The following is a 22,632-nucleotide window of genomic DNA, read 5'->3' as shown; positions in this document are numbered from 1 at the left end:
ACTTTATTCATTATTTCACGTCTCTCATTCTTTCATTGTGTGCATATTTGCCAGAATCATACCTCTTCATCCTTAAATATTGTTCTTTTTCAAAAAGCTAGCCTTTAAATTTCCAAATCGGGGCCTTAAATAATTAATAAATAGAGACATGATCATTTCAAGTGGAACTCAAAACTCGTCTCCTACATTAATAGTGTCTTTTACCGAAATGTGTCTATGCATTGAACTAAACCAATAATGCAGCACTTACCATTATTAGTAAATTCAAAAAACTAATTTGCAATTAAAAGTCGGGTCAATTTATGCTACACTTGAAATAACATTTTCATTGTTTTTTAATGTACAACAAGTTCAATTGATAATCTGAATTTAAAATAAAAATATATGAAGTCTGCAAGATGTTCAATTAATTAACATATTGTTTTAAATCATAAGGAAAATATTAATACACTTGTAACATTGACTCAGTCTTGCAAGTCGTAGACCAGATTTTTTTTACATCAATATTACTGATTTCAACGTTAGCTCCAAATTAACTGTATGACTCTCTGTGAGTGGTGCGACCTAACAAAATATACAATATGATCGAGTGAGATAATTTTAATGGGAAAGAACAACAACGAATAACCCGGGATAAAATTTATAAATTCCATAAAAATATTTTTTTTTAAATGTAATTTTGTAATAATGTTTTTTTTTTTACTAATTGTAACCCCTTCATATATAGTAATATTTTTTCATGTATATGCATCACATATAGGTAGGTGAAACACTTTAAAAACAGAAAAATGGTTTCATTCATTTGTAAAGGGATATTCTCCAAATATATATAATAACTCCCAGTCCTTGGGTTTGTACAGAATTATTTCCACCGTGTCATCATTCCGCCAACAAGCTCGTGCCATGTTACATTTTGAGATATATAGCTGAAGCCTATATTTTACATGATGTATATATATATATGTCTCCAAAATATAATTATTATTTTTATTGGCCTCGACTAATAAAACTTTCATCGTGCCTAAACTCAAAGTGAAAAGATTAACGATAGTTCGGAAGAAGGCAAAATAAAATAAAATTCGTCTATAATCACAAGCACGTTAATTTCTCATTAGTTTAATAAGTCAGTAATTTTACTAGTTTGATTCAAATTATTCTTATATATTCCTGTCATTTATATTTTACCATATATCGATGGAGTTCTACCAAAACCTGCATATATAGCTACCTAGCTAGGACGACTCTTGGTTTGAAAACAGTATGTAAGGCAAACCTAGCTCAGAAGCATCCGATCACTCAAAATTCAAATTAAACGGTACGTACAGAGCGAGTCAAGTCAGTAAAAGTATGCATTATGTTTTGTAATTGCGTGTATATGGAAGCATGATGGGGAACACAAGTACATGCAATATCATCAGCTTTTTGGCACAAGGGAACACAAAATCGAATGTTAGATCTAATAACTTGCATGTTTTTTTATTTTTTTGTCTTGTTCTAGTCTTATAACACTAACTTGCGTTTATTTTGTCAATTTTTGTCATTTTTCATTTGAATGCTAAAGTCTCACTCCGATGAGAAACTACTAAAATCGCAAAGAAAAAAACTCAAGTTTGTGAACTAAAATCGTAAATAGACCGATGATATGATGAAAAATATTATTCTCCCTTTCAATCTCTATGTGCATGCACCAACATACCGTAATTGATCGATATAAATAAATATTTGCTTACCCTGAGTTGCCAGCTCCATTCTTTCCCGAAACTGGTGCATTAGCACATGCACGTTCACGCTTAAATAAATTCTCATTTATATTTGGTAAATGAAATTTTCAAACTTCTCATGAATATATCCTGCACCGATCAATTTACGCTGATTTTTAGACTTTTAGAATTACTGTCAAACACAGTTTCTGTGTTGAAAAACTTGCGATCCTCGAGCTTGTTTTGGGTGCAGAGCTGCAGCTAGGTGTCTGCTCGGTGTCCACAGTTTTGGCAAACTTTGAAATTTTTACACGCATTATTGGGTGTGCAGTAATATTATTTTGTACGGCATCCAGTTGAAAATCAAGACTCTGCTGCATGCATATATTATTTGTGTTGTCACTTCCGGAGGAAATATAATGGGAACTGTATTGTTGAAATATATTAACCCCGCAATTCAAGAAAAGAATTAGGAGCGAATCCTCTGCCTTCTCAATTGAGCCTGTTGCACTTGTATTGATCAGTGAATTAACCCATAATTAATGCACCAAAAGCGAGGTTCTCCTGTTAAAAAACAAATTAGGAGATTGTGTAGTCATTAATTAGTATTATGTCGTGTTAGTTCGAAGAAAATCTGAAATAAAATAATTAATTAATAGATGTTGTACAGCATGCAATATTATAACATTGATCAACAATATTAATTAATAGTCAATGGTTATTAATTTGTCTATTTATTAAAATGTGGACATCACGTGGTGTGTGTGTGGGACTTTGGTACAAGAAGCAAATTGCCTTGATTAATCTCACCGAATGGCAGATCAAAAGCGCCGGCCTGATCCAAAAGACTCTTATTTTTATTTCTTAAAATAATTAAAATTACATCGCTAAAACATTTTTCTTGTTATCACGAAAATATATTTTAGAAAATAAATAAAAATGGTTAAAATTATTGATGAAGAAATAATTTTTCAATATTTTTTTGGGACTTAAATGTTATGTAACATGGTTTGCATGTTAGGCACAACTCCATGTTGCTCCAAGTCAAGACAGCCCTAACCCTCCACTATTTAAAAATGCATGGAAGTGGAACCAGTCTTGTCTAATGCAAGAAAAACATTTTTTGTCTCCTAACTTATATGTTTTTTTTTTTTTTTATCATGTTACCAATCAATTTATAAGTTTTAATACACAAATTTATATATTTTTTTAAAATTTTTGTCTTTTTTCCACTACAATGCAAACATTGTTGGTCCCACGTGCGGAATTTGAGATAATAAAATCCGAAAATAAAGAATAAAATGGACACCGAGATTTACGTGGAAAACCCCTAAAAATTATTAGGGTAAAAACCACGGGCAAGATGAAAAGAATTTCACTATAATATTTTGTGGTGTACAACTCACTCACTGTGTTTCCAAAGAGAACACACACTCTCTTAATACAGGAGAACAAAACACCTCACAAATATTATAGAACTAAGCACTCAAATGCTTATAAGATGAGAGAAAACTCGAAGAAGGGATAATTTCAGAATGAAGGGGGAGCTCTATTTATAGAGCCTCTTGACCGTGTGAATACGCGTTAAAAAACGCGTATTCAAATTCCGTCTGAATTATTGAATTCCAACCACGCGTCTTCTCATTTATTTCCACGTGACTGATGCCAATTCAATTCAAATATGCCAACCCCTCATTTAATATTCTTATCGACATTTCTCCCACTTGGAGATTTGATTGAGAATCAAACACATCTCCACACATCCTTTCAATATTGCCATTCCTTGCTGCTTATGTTTCCGCTAGGCCACTTGAGGATCTACACCACTCAAACTTATCAGTGTTCACTGGCTTGGTCAGAAAATCAGCTATGTTGTCCTTCGTATGGATCTTCTGCATATTCACGCTTCCTTCTTCTACTACTTCTCGTACAAAGTGAAATTGGACTCCAATGTGTTTCGTCCTGGAACGAAAAGCTGGATTCCTTGCGATATGCAAGGCACTCTGACTGTCACAAAACAAATATATTTTCTCTTGTTTGTGCTCGATCTCCTCCAATAACCTTTTTAATACATATTGCCTCCTTGCAAGCTTGAGTGGATGCCATATATTCTGCCTCCGTTGTAGATAACGCCACAACTGTTTGCAGTTTTGAAACCCAGCTTACTGCTCCCCTGCAAGTGTAAACACATAACCAGTAGTAGATTTTCTCTTATCAGGATCACCTGCATAATCTGAATCTACATAGCCCCTGAGTGTAAAATCCGATCCTCCATAACATAATGCAGCATTCGAGGTACCCTTAATGTATCGAAGGATCCTCTTAACAGTGCTCCAATGCTCTCGTCCAGGATTCGCCATATACCGACTAACTGCTCCCACTGCTTGAGCAATGTCCGATCTTGTACATATCATGGCGAACATCAAACTTCTCACTTCTGATGCATATGATACTTGAGACATCTCCATCCTCTCTGCTTCACTGCTAGGACACATCTCGGAGGATAACTTGAAGTTAATAGGAAGAGGGGTCGAGATTGGCTTACTATCTTGCATGTTGAAGCGTTGCAAGACTTTCTTCAAATAATTTCTCTATGAAAGCCAAATCTTTCTGTTACTTCTATCTCGGTGAACTTGCATCCCTAGAATCTTGTTTGCTGGTCCCAAGTCTTTCATATCAAACTCCCTAGCCAACTGTGCCTTCAATCTTTGGACTTGATCTTTGTTGGGGCCTGCTACCAACATGTCGTCCACATACAACAGCAAAATGATATAATCATCACCAGACCTCTTGAAATACGTACAAGGGTCTGCACTCAGTCTGTTGTATCCAAGGCTCATGATATAGGAATCAAATCTCTTGTACCAACACATCGGCGCCTGTTTGAGACCGTACAGAGATTTCTTCAACCTGCAAACCAAGTTCTCTTTGCCTATTTTCGCAAAACCTTCTGGCTGGAGCATATAGATTTCTTCTTCAAGATCTCCATGAAAAAACGTCGTTTTCACATGTAGCTGTTCTAGATGTAGGTCAAACACCGCACACAATGCCAACACCACTCTGACTGTTGTAAGCTGAACCACAGGGAAAAATATCTCATTGAAGTCAATGCCTTCTTTCTGAGCATACCCTTTTACCACCAATCTAGCACGATACCGCTCCACTTGGTTATTGTCATCTCGCTTGATCTTATAGACCCATCTGTTACCGATGGCTTTCCTCCCTCGTGGTAGTGTAACAAGATTCCAAGTTTTATTCCTGTCTAATGTCTCCAACTCTTCTTGCATTGCTATCATCTACAAGGATACATCCGAGCTTTGAGTAGCCTCGTGGAAACTCGATGGCTCACCATCCTCTGATAATAGACAATATGCAATATTACTTTCAGTGACATAATCTGAAAGCCAACCTGGTGGTCTTCTGTCTCGAGTTGACTGCCTCACATTGGAAACCTCAGACTCAACATGTTCTTGTTCTTCGTGCTCTGGTACTGCTTCACAAAAAACTTGACCTTCGTCCGTCTTATTTTCCATCTGAAAAATAGTAGTTTCTGAATTTAGTGTGCCTTTGTTTCCCTTTACTTTATCTTCCTCGAAGATAACATCCCTGCTGATGACAAGCTTGTGAACAGTAGGATCCCACAAGCGAAACCCCTTTACTCCATTAGCATAATCCAAAAAGATACATTTTCTGGATTTCGAATCCAACTTCGATCTTTCTTGCTCATTGTACAGAACGTACACCGGACTTCCAAATGTATGCAAATGAGAATAATCTGTCGGCTTCCCAGTCCACATCTCCATCGGAGTCTTCAGATCAATCGCCACTGAAGGAGAACGATTGATAATATAACAAGCGGTTTTGACTGCTTCCGCCCAAAATGACTTTTCTAGACCCGCAGTCCTCAACATAGCTCTTGTTCTGTCCAACAAGGTCCTGTTCATCCGCTCCGCAACTCCATTCTGTTGAGGTGTGTAAGCCGTCGTAAACTGTCTTTTGATGCCCTCATGTTGACAATATGCATCAAATTCGTCACTGGTATATTCTCCTCCATTGTCAGTCCTCAGACACTTGATTTTCTTTTCAGAATCAAGTTCAACCCGCGCTTTGAAATCTTTGAAGACTTGAAAAAAATCTGATTTCTTCTTGATTGGATACACCCAACATCTCCTAGAGAAATCATCAATGAACGAGACAAAGTATCTCGCTCCTCCTAGGGATACAACCGATGCTTGCCAAACATCCGAATGAATCAGCTTCAATATGCTTTTACTCCTGGCAGTAGAAGTGCCAAACTTTAATCTGTGTTGTTTACTGGTAACAAAGTGCTCACAAAATGGTAGTGACACTTTTGTAAGTCCCGGCAGCAGCTTCCGTTCTGAGAGAATTTTCAACCCTCGTTCTGACATATGCCCGAGCTTTCTATGTCATAACACTGTTAATTCTTCTCCTGAACCAATTGATGCAACAGCTAGTTCTGCCTCTTTGTGTGTTTTCCCCAAAAGTACATACAGATTTGCAGCAACCTTTTCCGCCTTCATAACCACAAGCGCTCCCTTCACAATTTTCATGATCTCGTTCTCGATCCGAGTTTTGCACCCGATGTCATCCAATTGCCCCAAGGACAAATGATTTTTCGTCAGTCCTTTCACATGTCGTACCTCCTGTATGGTGCGAATGGTGCCATCAAACATTTTAGTTTTGATAGTACCGACCCCAGCGATTTCCAAGGCATGATCATTTCCCATGAATACAGATCCTCCTGAGACTGATTCATAATTATCAAACCATTCTCTCCGAGACGTCATGTGCCACGTCGCACCTGAATCCATAATCCACGTGTCACAAAATTTGTGCCTGCCTTCTGCAACAGTTGCCGCTTCGCTGAATAATAATTCACCACCGCCTGAAGTACTTGCCACATTTCCTTGAGAATTCTTCTCGATACTCGTACACTCTTTCTTGAAGTGCCCTTTACCGCCACATTTGAAGCAGAGAATATTTTTTTTCTTACTTCTGGACTTTGATCTACCTCGTCTTTGGCTCCCACTGGAGTCACGGTCCATAAATCTTCCTCTTATCATCGGTAAAGCCTCTGCCTGCTTCGAAGTTACCAACCAATATTCCTTATTCTTGCGCCGGCTTTCTTCTCCGAGAACCTCAGTTAAGACATCGTCGAATCTTAGAAAGCCCATAAGAATATTGTTGGTAATGTTGATGATAAGTTGATCGTATGAATATGGTAGACTTTGAAGTAGAAGCTCCGCACGTTCATTTTCGCCTATTTTATGCCCCATGGAAGTGAGTTGGGCAAATAGAGTATTTAGTGTATTGATATGGTCGGTCATCGATGAGGATTCCGCCATCCGAAGAGTATAAAGCCTTCTCTTTAGAAAAATCATGTTGTGTAGCGACTTGACCTCGTACATCTTTGTCAGAGTATCCCAGATAACTTTGGCTGTTTTTATCTCAGAGATACTCGACAAAACTTCGTCTGCAATAGCCAAGTGTAAATTGGCAACATCATTATCATTCATCTCATTCCACTTTCCATCGTCCGTAATTTTCCATCGGTCTATCTTCAATAGCCACCAAGCAATTCTTCTTTCTTAAAACTGCTTGTATCTTTATTTTCACAGCATGAAATTGCTTCAATTGAACTTTGCTATCTCGTACCTTCCCGCCATTATGTCTACAACAATTTTAGTAGACCGGACAAAATAATCCCAGCCTTAAATAAAAAATCTCAAAAAATCTTTTCTGATGTGGAAGATCAGTCTAGGCTGCAACCACAGAGCATACTCAGAATTTTAAGAAATTTTAAATCAGTGCTCTGATACCACTTGTTGGTCCCACGTGCGGAATTTGAGATAATAAAATCCGAAAATAAAGAATAAAATGGACACCGAGATTTACGTGGAAAACCCCTAAAAATTATTAGGGTAAAAACCACGGGCAAGATGAAAAGAATTTTCACTATAATATTTTGTGGTGTACAACTCACTCACTGTGTTTCCAAAGAGAACACGCACTCTCTTAATACAGGAGAACAAAATACCTCACAAATATTATAGAACTAAGCACTCAAATGCTTATAAGATGAGAGAAAACTCGAAGAAGGGATAATTTCAGAATGAAGGGGGAGCTCTATTTATAAAGCCTCTTGACCGTGTGAATACGCGTTAAAAACGCGTGTTCAAATTCCGTCTGAATTATTGAATTCCAACCACGCGTCTTCTCATTTATTCCCACGTGACTGATGCCAATTCAATTCAAATATGCCAACCCCTCATTTAATATTCTTGTCGACAAACATGACACCGAAAAATATTACAGTGTGGCGTCAGATATTGTTCACGCCAGCAAGTCAATGCATAATGATTGAAATTAAAAAAAAAAACATGCAGGATAGTTGACTAAAATCGTAAATTGATCGATAACATAATTCAAAATGAAAATATACAAATTGTAAGACAAAAAATGTTGTTATCGGTTACAAATATATTGTTTATATATCTTATTATTTGAATTTGATAAATAAGAAAAACAAAAATGGAACCAATTATTGGATGGATATATCTGCTGGATGGATATATCTGCGTACGTGGGAACAATAATTATTTTCAATTGCTAGCTAGTCGTACTCGTGCCGATCCATAATCGAAATAAAGAACAGTCGTGGATGATCACAAACTTTTAATGTTTTCTGGTCTTCAACTAGCTACTTTCTCAATTTGTCTATGAAAATAATATTTCATTGTCCTTGAATCCAATAACACGAGTAAAAAATTAAATTGATGATTAATCAATTGGTTTTTGTTCTTTTTCATCTTAACTCGACATGGCATATATACAAGAATTAAAACATATGTCCCTTTAGGAATTTAATATAAACGTATGCATGTCTACAGATTAATTTGTGGACTGTACTGTAAACTTTTTGAAGCTATACAAACCATTATCTATTCATATATATCACAGTCACATTTTTCTTTTCTTTTTTACTTTTCTCTATGAGATTTTTTGATCTCTTATAAATTTCGATTTTTTGGGGAAACATTTGAATTTTGTTTTGGTGGATTATATGGGGGAGCATATTTTAAGTAACAATTTGTGCTGGAAATAAATAAAATAGAGAAATAGTATATGTACAATGAGGGTTACATACACGATTACAGTTGTTTTTGAGATTACAAAATTATCCCAATATTTTTTGAAATTAAAGTGAATGTGAGGTAATTTGGTAAATCTCAAAAGCAATGTGCAGTCGTACGTGTAACTTTCATTGTACATATAACATAACTTAAATAATATACTACGAAAATAGGGAATTTTACAATGTAGACCAGAAAACAGTTGAAAGAATTATTTTGTCCGACAGATGCTCAAAATAATAAGAATATCAGTATAGGATGTAAAACAGAGAATTTGTGTTTTATCAGAATTAAATGTTGTTCCAGATGTTACAACATCTCGGACAACATGCAGCGAAATATTATATTTTGTAACACAAATTGATTTAAATTAAATAAATGGACAAGATTAAACATGCACAAGTATATAAATACTTGTGTTGTGCCTTATGGCAAAAATTAATCACTAGAAACCCAAATCGTTTACAAAAACATATCACTAGTGATTATTACAAAAATCAATTTCCTCAACACTTTGAGAAAATAAAAGCTTTCTAAAGCAACCAACAATAATAAAACGTAATTTAAGAAAGCAAAAATTGATCCCAAAAAGCACGTTCAATTAGATGCAATCTTCAGTCAACATCGTTACGGATGTTGTCTGTAGATGTTGGCAACATTCAGATCAACACGGTGATCACCACTCTTCAAACCGCAACTGCTTCGAGAATTATTTTTCTATGAAAAATCTTCACTCCGTGTATGTATGATCGATATTCAAGAAGCCCTTTACCAATGTCCTTGATCCCTTATTTATAGATGAAGAGTTTTACCTCCATAATGAAACCTATTCCATAAGAAAATTAAAGTTTAATTAGAAATAAACTCTATTTTAACATTGATATCATATCTTATTAAATCACTCTAATAAATATCATATTTAGAAAATATTTTTATAATTATTTAATTATCTTAGAAAGACAAAATCACATCAAATATTATGTTCAATTAAATCAACGAAGAAAAATAATGTCAGAGAAATAATTTAATTGAACGAAATATATCAATTAAAATCGAAAATATTATTTCCTGACTGAAGCTGCATCAAGAAACTCAAATTTTATAATTGGCAGCTTTTCTAGTTGTCTAATTTACTTGCCAACTGCCAAATCTAATCTATTCAGCAACAAATCCAGAGGAGTATTATTGTGCAATAATCCCATAGATTTTTTGAATAAAAGAATATGAATATGAACATTTAGTGAAATCAACTACTTTTTCAGATGTTTCTTCTCCGACAGTTTTAAGAAGCATCTTCCCCAAAGTATATTCATTTACACGCCATTTACTTAATGAATTGAAGCGTTGAAAAGTTATAGATTTATGTTCCTCGGCTAAGACATCAACGGTACGAATTGAGATGGAAAATTTGGCAGTTTGAAGTATAAGAACTCTTCACAGCAGCTTGCTCGAAGTTCTTGATCACAGCTTCATTTTCCTCTTAGGTCGTTTGAAAAAATATCTGATCCACCAAATCGAGCTCCGCAACTTGGCCTATCAGAAAAATCATTCCACATTGGCACAACTGGTGTTTTAGTGTGAAACTCAAAAATCCAAGCAGAGCGCGGCGAAAGTTACTGGAACGGTATGTAGAAGCCAATATTATTGATACACTCGTAATAGTTTGCATTTTTGTTGTCATATCTCTCATTGTCATTATTTTAACGTGCTTAATTGACATATTTTGTGTGATTTTATTGTAGGATGAAGTTTTCTGTTCTTGCGATAAATTTGGGACTAAAAAAAGTGATTTTATATCACAATTAAAGTTGTCGATACGATTTTAGTGGAAGATTTGAAGCAGAAAAATTCAGAAATGGTTTTGGACAAGGCATGATCATGCCTTATTACTATTCTTCGACTGCCTAATGAGATAAGAAGTTTTTATATCAAGGAAGAAATACAAAATAGAGTTTTTTGAAGAAATACAAAATAGAGTTTTTTCCATAAAAAAACTCTATATTTTTTGTTGATATTTTATATTATCTTTTATTTTTTAGTGATTACGTTTTATTTTGGATTATTGGCTTTTTATGCTTTTGGACCCATTTTTCTTTTGATTGTATACAATTCACGTGAATAAGGAGGCGGCAGAATGAGATTTCACAAGATTTCAGCTGGAAATGTCGCTTTTCAATGTTTGGATAGCTTAACTATTAATCAAGTTGAGGAATATGAAGGAGCAAAAGAGCTCCTAGACATAAACTAGCAACTTAGCACCATGACCAATACATGTTGCTTTGGCACAAGACAGGTATCTGGAGGATCCTTCTTGTGCAATTGAGAATTCTTAGCTACATGTGATGCCATCAGTCATCTCCACAACTTATTCTCTTGTATTTTCAGTAACGTCTTCCTTGTTCTTTCTGCCTAATATTCATAATGACAGGATCCAAATTTCGGAATAGAAGTCTTTGAAGATGCATAGGGCTGTTATTGTTGTTTTTTTATTCATCTTTTAGTGGACCTGCCTCTCTACATTCAGTGGTTGAGTTTTGTGGACCTAATAAGATCTGCAAATTGCAGAAGCATCATAAACTAGGAATTTCTTTTTCCCTTTAGATTCTGTCTTTTTGACAAGGGATACCTTGTGGTAAACAATACACGTAAAATTCATGTTGTGCCTGATTAAATTTGTGGCCACATCTAATCCCAGTTTTAACCATACAAAACCCTCAGATCTTATTCCCACCAGTTCATTCACTTATGAGCAAAAGAAAGCCACGAGGAGCAGAGCTTGAATTAATTCATCGGCTCTATGTCGGAGGCAGATTGCGTATAATTCCAACACAGAGGAGAATACTGAAGGAATTTCTCTCACAGAAACGAGTATAACACATGGTTATTAAGGGCAAGAAGCATAACCCAGCCATGCGCTAATTTAGAAATCCACAAGATCTTGTAAACAAGTGGCATCATTTCCCGTACCTGTGAAAATGACAACACCATCTACTGATACCCTTGCTAATTCAGGAAGAGTCATGTTGAGATATTTTGGAGACAAGCAATCTAGTACATCTGAGACAATTACATGAGAAAATGATTTTGCTCTGTAGGACAGAGGAAATTTGATATCAGCTACTCGAACAATGCCTCTGTGCACCAAATTCTTACATTTACGATCAGTATCTTCTATATCGTATGGTTCCACACCCAAGCTTCTGTATCCTTCTCTTTTAACAATCTGGAAACCACAGAACAAGTGTCCGGACCAACATGCAAAACCATGTGGATGCTATCTCATATGCCATTTTTAGAGTTGGAATCGCACGTTGAACTTTCACAGTACATGAAAAATCACCTGCATAAAGAACATAGTCAAATAACCTTCAAGTCTATGCCAGCACACCCACCCGCAACACTCAGGTGATCTATGAATGAACTGAGACAAAAATAACACATGATCGGTAGATATACTTTTGTATCTCACAGCAATATCAGTGTATGATAAACAATATCTTTTATTCGACAGTAAGTGTGGCGATCGATAATGATGGTCCTGAAACGAGTTGGGAGAAAATCAAATATTGAACTTCTTACCAAATGTTGAAACCAATTTAAAAGAGTGCATGGTTTCAGTGGAAGGTAAATATATTGATTGTTTATTGGACTTCGTGTCGAGCGGTGTGTTTGAATTGGTGGACAATTAACTTTTTAATTGTAAGCTGCAAAAGGGAGAGTGCAGGACACCTAGACAGGAAAACCAGAGGATTTGCATGGCTAGCAAACCATTATCATTACTTCCACTCGACTGAAAATTTATTCGCTCTAGTACCTATCATGCAAACCATCAGCAATCAGTCAAACATGACATTTCAACAAATAAATTAAGTATAAAATCCAATCATGAGCCTCCAATCTGTCACGACCATCACAACCCAACAGTCTCCAGAGACGAGCCCCAGTCCACAGGATGCAACAAGCACCAGCCCAAGTCCACCAGCGCAAAAGGATTTTGTTTATTGAAGGCATACACATGGGAAGTTCAAAGCTGCAGATTAGATAGTCGTTGGAAATGATAGGATTTCCAGATTTTTCCTCTCGTTTGTTTTGTTTAAAATAAGAGTTTATCTCAATTGTTAGGGAGTTTTATCTTTTGATTTAATTAGGAATTTTTAACCTTTAGGTTTCTTGGTCATCAAGACGATTGTTATTCATTGGGAGTACAGGGAATGAAATATAAAATATGAATTTTGCTTTTATCAAATAGTTCAGAGATCGTGAAATTCTTTATTCAACGTGCCTCAACCAACAATCATCCAAATAGCGAGAAGTGGACGAAAATCCCATAAACACATTAACACCATTGCAAGCGGTAATTTCTCTATGAATCGCCCCATAACTAGATCTCTTGCTCGTGAACATAACACAATCATGAACAAAAAATGGTTGGATTCAATGTGATCCAAGTATACTAACAAGCATAGCATATAAACTTAGAGCCGAAAGGAAAAATGTGAAAAATATGATGAAAATTCTCTATCAGCAGATACATATATTTGAAAATGAATAAATTTGTGACATTCAATCGTCATCTGTGATAACATGCTTTACAAGCACTCCCAAGTAAGCCTTGATACATCCCTCACTCCCTCATGTATGACAAAGATTCCATAATATGGCTCACGTAGGACAAGAATCCTACAAGACTGAACTAAATTAATCTAACTCTAAATTATCTAACCTTCGATAATCCATCTAAAAAATCCAAGTTGCAAATAATAAGAATTGACCAACAACAAAAAGAAAAATAATCCAGTTGTACCATGAAATTATTAATGATATATAATCCTAAATACGATACAAACAGCTAAAACTTCTTTGAATAAAGCATTTTTTCCTGTCTCATTCCCCATCACTCCCGTCCATTGGTGGGGCAAAGGAATTATCAAAATAACACATGGCATAGGCTTACAAAACAGAGAATGATCGAAAAATCATCAGAAAGAACAAGGAGGAGACACCATACTTAGGAAGAAATTAAATGAAGCTTTTTCACGCATCCGTTGTGGAAGCTCCTTCCTGATACATCAAAGTGAAATTTTTTTCGAAGGATAAGAAAGCCATGTAGTTTTTCCATCCTTGAGCAGAGCATAACCAAAAACTCTCTGAGCATCAATATTCTCCACACAGTCTATAAAGACCACGACATATTTTCAACAGTTACAGAACTATGAAAACTACTCACAATATATGTATTCATAAAAATTTTATAGCACAAGAAATGCAGAATTTACCTTCCAATCCCAACTCAATCAATTTAAGGTATCCCCACCTGGTTGCAGCAGTTCTCCGACTATTCGGTCCGGCTCGATTAAATCTCTTTCAATAACGCGCACCTGACGCCCTTCCTACAGCCAAATTATAAGGTTATTATTCAAATACTTGAACTGTTAATCTTTCTGTAAGTTAAAGAATAAAATATTTCCAAGCAAATGAAGGAAAAAATAAAAACAACCTTGATTCAAAGAAAAAATGAACCGGTGAATGCAAAACGTCGCATCGATCATGTGGGGACCCGGACGCTAATTCATTTCTTAAACGTCTGTGGGAATAATTAAATCAATTATAATAAACATGGTCTAAATTTTTTTTTTTATACAAGTGTCAAGTGCGGAACCTAATGGAATTCATTCGAATACAAACATCGAAACAAAGTACAAGTCTTGTATCATATACAGTCATTTAAAACTAAGGTTTAACAACTACATCTCAAGTGTTAAAACCTTATCTAGAATCCAAATCCGTAGTCTCCACTCTACTCACGATCTCTCTTCATCTCCTCGACCCTGATCATGTCCCACCTGTTGTCATGCACACATACAAACACGACAATAGCCGGATAACTCCGGTGAGAAATATATCCTAGTATAAATCAACGATACATGCAATCATATAATCAATATAAAGCATGAGACAGATATCAGTAATATGAATCAAAATCTGAAAACATAATTCAATATAAATCTATAAATCAACTCCTGACTCTATATCTCATATTAGACTCATTCCTAGTCTAGGGATCCCGTTTTCCAGACGTTGGCATACTATATCGAATCTCAGTAATAGAAGTAAATCCACCTCTAATCAAACATCGATATAAACCAAGCATCCAGTGTCTTGACCTATCCGTCAAAGACTTTGGCACCTCCGCCAATCACTATCCTGTGACAATGTGCAATGGGCCAGTGACGATTCCATCACCATTTGACCCTTCTGTCACAAGACCAATCATTTAATACATGCTTCTTATAAATCAATAGAACAAGCATATTAATCCAAATCAATGTACACAATAACAATCAGTATGTGGTTTAGGGAAACTCAAGTATTTCACACTCGAGTCATTCTCCCGGTTCGACATTGACTTATACCTTTCGTTCGTAGTCTCGGTCTGAAGAATTGAAAATTCTGAATTCAAGACTGTCTCTGTCAATCTGAAATGACATATCGAGAATAGTAATATCAACATTCCATTTCCAATTCAATACTAAATCCGATCAATCTGAATCTAATTCAAAATTAACAACATAACGGCACAATCCCGATATCCCCGTCAATACAATATCAACAGATATCAATTACAAATCATAACCAATATCCGATCCAATCCAGAATCAGTCAATAATCCAAATATCTTCAATTTCCAATTAATATAATCAGAAAATCATAACAATTCCATAATCAATCTGTTCTTCGATCTGATTTCGATTCTACGATGTCTAACATATCCAGAACACCACATAATGATCAAATAATAATTCCTCCAATATCATAATTTCAAATGATAACAGAACTCAATAAAACTTACGTCCAGTTATAGCTGTTGAATAGAGGAGTACAGGACCGTGCTCGGATTGAAATTCTGATAGACGGATCGTACAAAATCAAATTCTAAGCAAAATTGAAGCTTGAGAGAATTTGCTCTGGAGAACTCTCGGTTTCTTGCTTCTGAATTGTGAAAGGAGATTGCAAATATATATACTTCAATACATAGCAAGCCAAGTATCCCACTAAATATCATTAATTGCACTTTAGCCCCTGAAATCTTCACTATTTGCAATTTAGTCCTCACAACTCTTTTTAATTCAATTTCAGTTCTATGGAATTGTAAAACCATGGAATATAACTCAACATTCCATAATTCATAAATTAAATAATCTCGAATTAAAATGATAAAATCTCGGGCCTTACAATTCTCCCCCTCTGAGACATGATTTCGTCCTCGAAATCGTAGGCAGTCAAATCATATCAGATAAGAATATATAACAGAAGCTAAAATAAAAGACTCACATCAGTGAAATAACTCTGGGAATTCCTGTCTCATATCTGATTCAGTCTCCCAAGTAGCTTCCTCAATGCCATGACGAGCCCACTGGACTTTCACAAGAGGAATAATCTTCGTTCTGAGTTGTTTTTCTTTAGGATCAATAATCTGGATTGGTTTCTCGATGTAACTCGGAGATTCATCAAGTTCTGCCTCGTCTGGCTGAATAACATGTGAAGCATCAGGTAGGTATTTCCGCAATAATGATACATGAAAGACATCATGTATCTCAGATAAAGAAGGCGGTAAAGCGAGTCGATAGGCACGATCTCCTATCTTCTCGAGAATCTCATACGGCCCAATATATCGCGGAGACAGCTTCCCTTTCTTGCCAAATCTGACAACTCCTCTGAAAGGTGAAATCTTCAAGAACACTCGGTCTCCTGCCTCAAATACCAATGGTCTACGTCTAACATTGGCATATTTGGCATGTCTGTCTTGAGCTGCCTTCATTTTTTTCTGAATCATCTTCACTTTCTCTGTCATATCTCTGATCATATCAGGTCCAATCTCAGGCACCTTAGAGATATCATCCCAATAAAGAGGGGATCTGCATTTCTTCCCGTATAACGCTTCAAAAGGAGTCATCTCGATACTCGTCTGATAGCTTTTGTTGTAGGAAAATTCACAAAGCGGCAATGCATCTTGCCAGTTAGTGCTAAAATCAAGCACTACAGCTCTCAGCATATCTTCCAGTGTCTGGATAGTCCGTTCTGACTGTCCGTCGGTCTGTGGATGATACGCGGTACTCAAATGTAATTTCGTACTTAGAGCCTGCTGTAAACTCTGCCAGAAGTGCGAAGTAAACCGAGGATCACGGTCTGATACAATCGACTTCGGCATTCCATGCAATCTGAACACTTCTCTGACATAAATATCGGCCATCTAGTCATGTCTGTACGTCATCTTGTATGGAATAAAACATGAGGATTTGGTCAATCTGTCAATCACAACCCAAATAGCATCACAACCTCTGGAGGAACGTGGTAACTGCGTCACAAAATCCATGGAAATGTGATCTCATTTCCATTCAGGAATAGATAAACTGTGCAGTAGACCTCTTGGTTTCTTCATCTCGGCTTTCACTTGTTGGCAATTCAGACATTTGGATACAAATGTAGCAATATCAGCTTTCATCTGTTTCCACCAGTATTGTGTCTTCAAATCATTGTACATCTTCCTGCCACCAGGATGAATGCTAAAACGACTGCTGTGCACTTCTGCCAGTATCCGCTGTCTCAAATCTGAAACATTCGGCACAACAATACGGTTATTCACATACAAAACACTGTCATGAACCTGATATTCCGATTGATGTCCAGCTCTGACCATAGCAATCGAATTATGTACATTCTGATCAACTTTCTGTACTTCTTTGATTCTCAATATCAGTTCTGATTCGACCCGAATAGCACATAATCTCAGAGGCTGACAATCTGTTTCAAAAGCTAATCCAGACAAACAGCAATCTTCTATCAAATTCGAAACACCAATCGTCGATAAGGATAAAGAACATACCTTTCGACTTAGTACATCAGCTGCTGCATTGGACTTTCCCGGATAGTACTTGATTTCACAATCGAAATCTTTCAGCAAATCAAGCTATCTTCTTTGTCTCATATTCAATTCAGACTGTGAAAACAGATATTTCAAGCTTTTATGATCAGAATAGATTTCGAATTTCTCACCGTACAGGTAATGTCGCCAAATCTTCAATGCAAAGACAATGGCCACCAATTCAAGATCATGAATTGGATAGCGAGTCTCATGTGGCTTCAACTGTCTCGAAGCATAGGCAATGACATGCCCTCGCTGCATCAACACACAACCCAACCCTCTGTGAGAAGCGTCACAATATACAACAAAATCACCAGTACCTGATGGAATAGTCAACACCGGAGCACTGGTCAATCTCTTCTTTAACTCAACAAAACTGGACTCACACTCCTCAGACCAGACAAATGGAGCATTCTTCTGAGTTAACTGCGCAATAGGTTTAGCAATACTCGAGAAATCTTTAATGAATCGGCGATAATATCCTGCCAAACCCATAAAGCTGCGTATCTCTGGTACAGATGTCGGTCTCGGCCAACTGATCACAGCCTCAACCTTACTAGGATCAACTGAAATTCCATCACCAGATATGATGTGACCCAGAAATATAATTTGTCTCACCCAAAACTAACATTTCGACAGTTTGGCATACAATTTCTCAGCCCTCAAAATTTTCAACATAGTTCTCAGATGTTCAGCATGTTCTATCATATTCTTCGAATAAATCAAAATATCATTGATGAATATAATCACAAAATCATCAAAATATTTCTGAAACACACGGTTCATTAATCTCATAAACACAGCTGGAGCATTTGTTAAACCGAAAGGCATGACAATAAACTCATAACGTCCATACCTGGTTCTAAACGCTGTCTTCGAGATATCAGAATCTCGGACTCTCAGCTGATGATATCCAGATCTCAGATCGATCTTGGAGTAAACAGATGATCCCTGCAACTGATCAAACAAATCATCTATACGAGGCAATGGATATTTATTCTTTACCGTAGCCTTGTTCAGTTGCCGGTAGTCAATGCAAAGTCTCATTTAACCGTCTTTCTTCTTCACAAACAACACTGGAGCACCCCAAGGAGAAACACTCGGTCTGATGTAACCCTTGGCCAGTAAGTCTTCTAACTGCTCTTTCAATTCTTTCAATTCAATTGGTGTCATTCTGTACGGAGCTCTAGAAATCGGAACTGTACATGACATCAATTCAATGCTGAAATCTATTTCTCGAATCGGAGGCAATCCCGGAATCTCATCGGGGAAAACATCTGCAAACTCGCATACCACTGGCAAATCAGTCAATGATGGGCTCGATTTCAGTAAATCAACTGAATAGACAAGGAATCCCTCCGCTTCTTTCTGCAATAATCGAGTCATAGACATAGCAGATATCAAAGGAATTCTGGATCTAGAACCCTTACCGTAAAATTTCCACTTCTCAGCCATCTCAGGTCTGAATCTAACAATCTTATGGAAACAATCAACGGTAGCTCTGTACTTGGTCAACATATCGTTACCGATAATAGAATCAAAATCAGATAACCCAAGTACAATGCAATCTAACTCAATCTCATGCTCATCATACCGCAATATACAAGATCTAACAGATGTCACTGATATCAAACATGTCCCCAAAAGAGAAGAGACAGATACTACAGCAGCTAGGGACTCAACAGGCAATGCATGCATCAATGCAAATCTCTCAGAAATAAATGTATGTGATGCACCAGTATCAATCAATACATAAGCAGGATAACCAGAAATAAAACAGTTACCTGCAACAACATCATCAGATGCGTCCTGAGCCTGCTCCTCTGTCAAGGCAAATACTCTGGCCTGCTGTCTAAGAGGCTGGCTAACAGTCTGGCTTCCTCCTGGCCTCTGCTGTGACTGGGTCGATGGTGCTGGCTGAAAAGAGTGAACAGATGATGGTCGTCTCCCTGTCTGAGCCACTGATACAGATGACTCTGCTCTCTGGAATCCCTGGGAACCTCTCTGGGGACAAACTCTGGCAAAATGTCCCTACTGTCTGCATATACGGCAACTGCCAAACACTCTTCGGCACTGCTCTGTGGAATGTCTCCCTCCACAAGTGCTGCAATAAGATCCTGTATAACTCTGGCCCTGATCGGTCTGTCTCGAGCCACTAGAACTGGATGAACTGCTTCCAGATCTCTTGAACTGTTTCCCTCTAGCTTTCAACTGATCTTTCCTTCCACTGCCATTGCCACTCTCAAATCTGGGAGGAGGTTGTGGAAACTGAGCTGAGGATGGTTGCTGTGGTCTCGCTGCTGGTGCGACATACGAAGCTCTTTTCTGTCTAATCAGACTAGCTTCGGCTCCCTTTGCTCTATTCAAGACATCAGCAAAGTTGTTTGGTCGTCCAGTGTTCACCAATGTAAAAATGTCAGGATTCAGACCATTGATAAACTGATCAGCAACAACTTCTTCATTCTCAGCCACATGCGGAGCAAATCACAACAATGTAGAGAACTTGGCCACATACTCCTCAATGTTCAGCTGACCATGTCTCAGATTTGCAAATTCTGCCCCCTTGTCTTTCCTGTACGATACTGGGAAGAATATTTGATAAAACTCAGTTTTAAAGACATTCCAGGTAATAGTCGTACCTCGATGCTCCAAAGCCCTCTTTGTCGTAATCCACCAGTTCTTTGCAACGTCATGCAACTGGTGCCCAATCAGTTTCACTCTCCGATCATCTGTATAATCCAATGTGTCAAACAGCATCTCAATGTCATCTAGCCAACTCTCGCAATCAACTGAAGTCTCAGTACCTACCCTTCAGAGTCGGTGGATGAAACGACTGAAATCTCTTCGGCAATGTTTCCATTGGTGTTGCTGTCACATCCATTGGAGGATTCGAAGTACTGCCCTGTTCTGAGATTCGTCGGGGAGGCATATCTGATTATCAAAAGGGTTAGCAACCAAATGCAACAAACCTGTTTCAGTCCTCCTCTGATCATCTTACTGCTGATCAAGAATTGGTTCTGATTCATTCTCAATTAATACACATTACCAATCAAATCAGATAATTTAGGTAAACATGTATTAAAGCAGTAATACATGCTAGCAATCACAAGCAGGAAAGAAAACTCAATCTACCCCGCTCACTAGCTTCTATCTCAATCTAGAGGATCTATAGCTCTGATACCACCTGTTGTGGGGACCCGGACGCTAATTCATTTCTTAAACGTCTGTGGGAATAATTAAATCAATTATAATAAACATGGTCTAAATTTTTTTTTTTATACAAGTGTCAAGTGCGGAACCTAATGGAATTCATTCGAATACAAACATCGAAACAAAGTACAAGTCTTGTATCATATACAGTCATTTAAAACTAAGGTTTAACAACTACATCTCAAGTGTTAAAACCTTATCTAGAATCCAAATCCGTAGTCTCCACTCTACTCACGATCTCTCTTCATCTCCTCGACCCTGATCATGTCCCACCTGTTGTCATGCACACATACAAACACGACAATAGCCGGATAACTCCGGTGAGAAATATATCCTAGTATAAATCAACGATACATGCAATCATATAATCAATATAAAGCATGAGACAGATATCAGTAATATGAATCAAAATCTGAAAACATAATTCAATATAAATCTATAAATCAACTCCTGACTCTATATCTCATATTAGACTCATTCCTAGTCTAGGGATCCCGTTTTCCAGACGTTGGCATACTATATCGAATCTCAGTAATAGAAGTAAATCCACCTCTAATCAAACATCGATATAAACCAAGCATCCAGTGTCTTGACCTATCCGTCAAAGACTTTGGCACCTCCGCCAATCACTATCCTGTGACAATGTGCAATGGGCCAGTGACGATTCCATCACCATTTGACCCTTCTGTCACAAGACCAATCATTTAATACATGCTTCTTATAAATCAATAGAACAAGCATATTAATCCAAATCAATGTACACAATAACAATCAGTATGTGGTTTAGGGAAACTCAAGTATTTCACACTCGAGTCATTCTCCCGGTTCGACATTGACTTATACCTTTCGTTCGTAGTCTCGGTCTGAAGAATTGAAAATTCTGAATTCAAGACTGTCTCTGTCAATCTGAAATGACATATCGAGAATAGTAATATCAACATTCCATTTCCAATTCAATACTAAATCCGATCAATCTGAATCTAATTCAAAATTAACAACATAACGGCACAATCCCGATATCCCCGTCAATACAATATCAACAGATATCAATTACAAATCATAACCAATATCCGATCCAATCCAGAATCAGTCAATAATCCAAATATCTTCAATTTCCAATTAATATAATCAGAAAATCATAACAATTCCATAATCAATCTGTTCTTCGATCTGATTTCGATTCTACGATGTCTAACATATCCAGAACACCACATAATGATCAAATAATAATTCCTCCAATATCATAATTTCAAATGATAACAGAACTCAATAAAACTTACGTCCAGTTATAGCTGTTGAATAGAGGAGTACAGGACCGTGCTCGGATTGAAATTCTGATAGACGGATCGTACAAAATCAAATTCTAAGCAAAATTGAAGCTTGAGAGAATTTGCTCTGGAGAACTCTCGGTTTCTTGCTTCTGAATTGTGAAAGGAGATTGCAAATATATATACTTCAATACATAGCAAGCCAAGTATCCCACTAAATATCATTAATTGCACTTTAGCCCCTGAAATCTTCACTATTTGCAATTTAGTCCTCACAACTCTTTTTAATTCAATTTCAGTTCTATGGAATTGTAAAACCATGGAATATAACTCAACATTCCATAATTCATAAATTAAATAATCTCGAATTAAAATGA

At 36.8% G+C, this 22,632-nt stretch overlaps 1 pseudogene; it reads right to left on the bottom strand.

Moving 5' to 3' along the window:
* Positions 1 to 10,058: 10,058 nt before the first annotated feature.
* LOC142524019 (putative pectin methylesterase CGR3) lies at positions 10,059 to 14,405 on the bottom strand (annotated as a pseudogene).
* Positions 14,406 to 22,632: the final 8,227 nt, after the last annotated feature.

This window comes from Primulina tabacum, chromosome 14, assembly GCF_025594145.1.
Source record: "Primulina tabacum isolate GXHZ01 chromosome 14, ASM2559414v2, whole genome shotgun sequence".
In the NCBI taxonomy this organism is placed as follows: Eukaryota; Viridiplantae; Streptophyta; class Magnoliopsida; order Lamiales; family Gesneriaceae; genus Primulina; species Primulina tabacum.
Note: the sequence above shows the minus strand (reverse complement) of the source record. Positions and strands in the feature narration are given on the sequence as shown.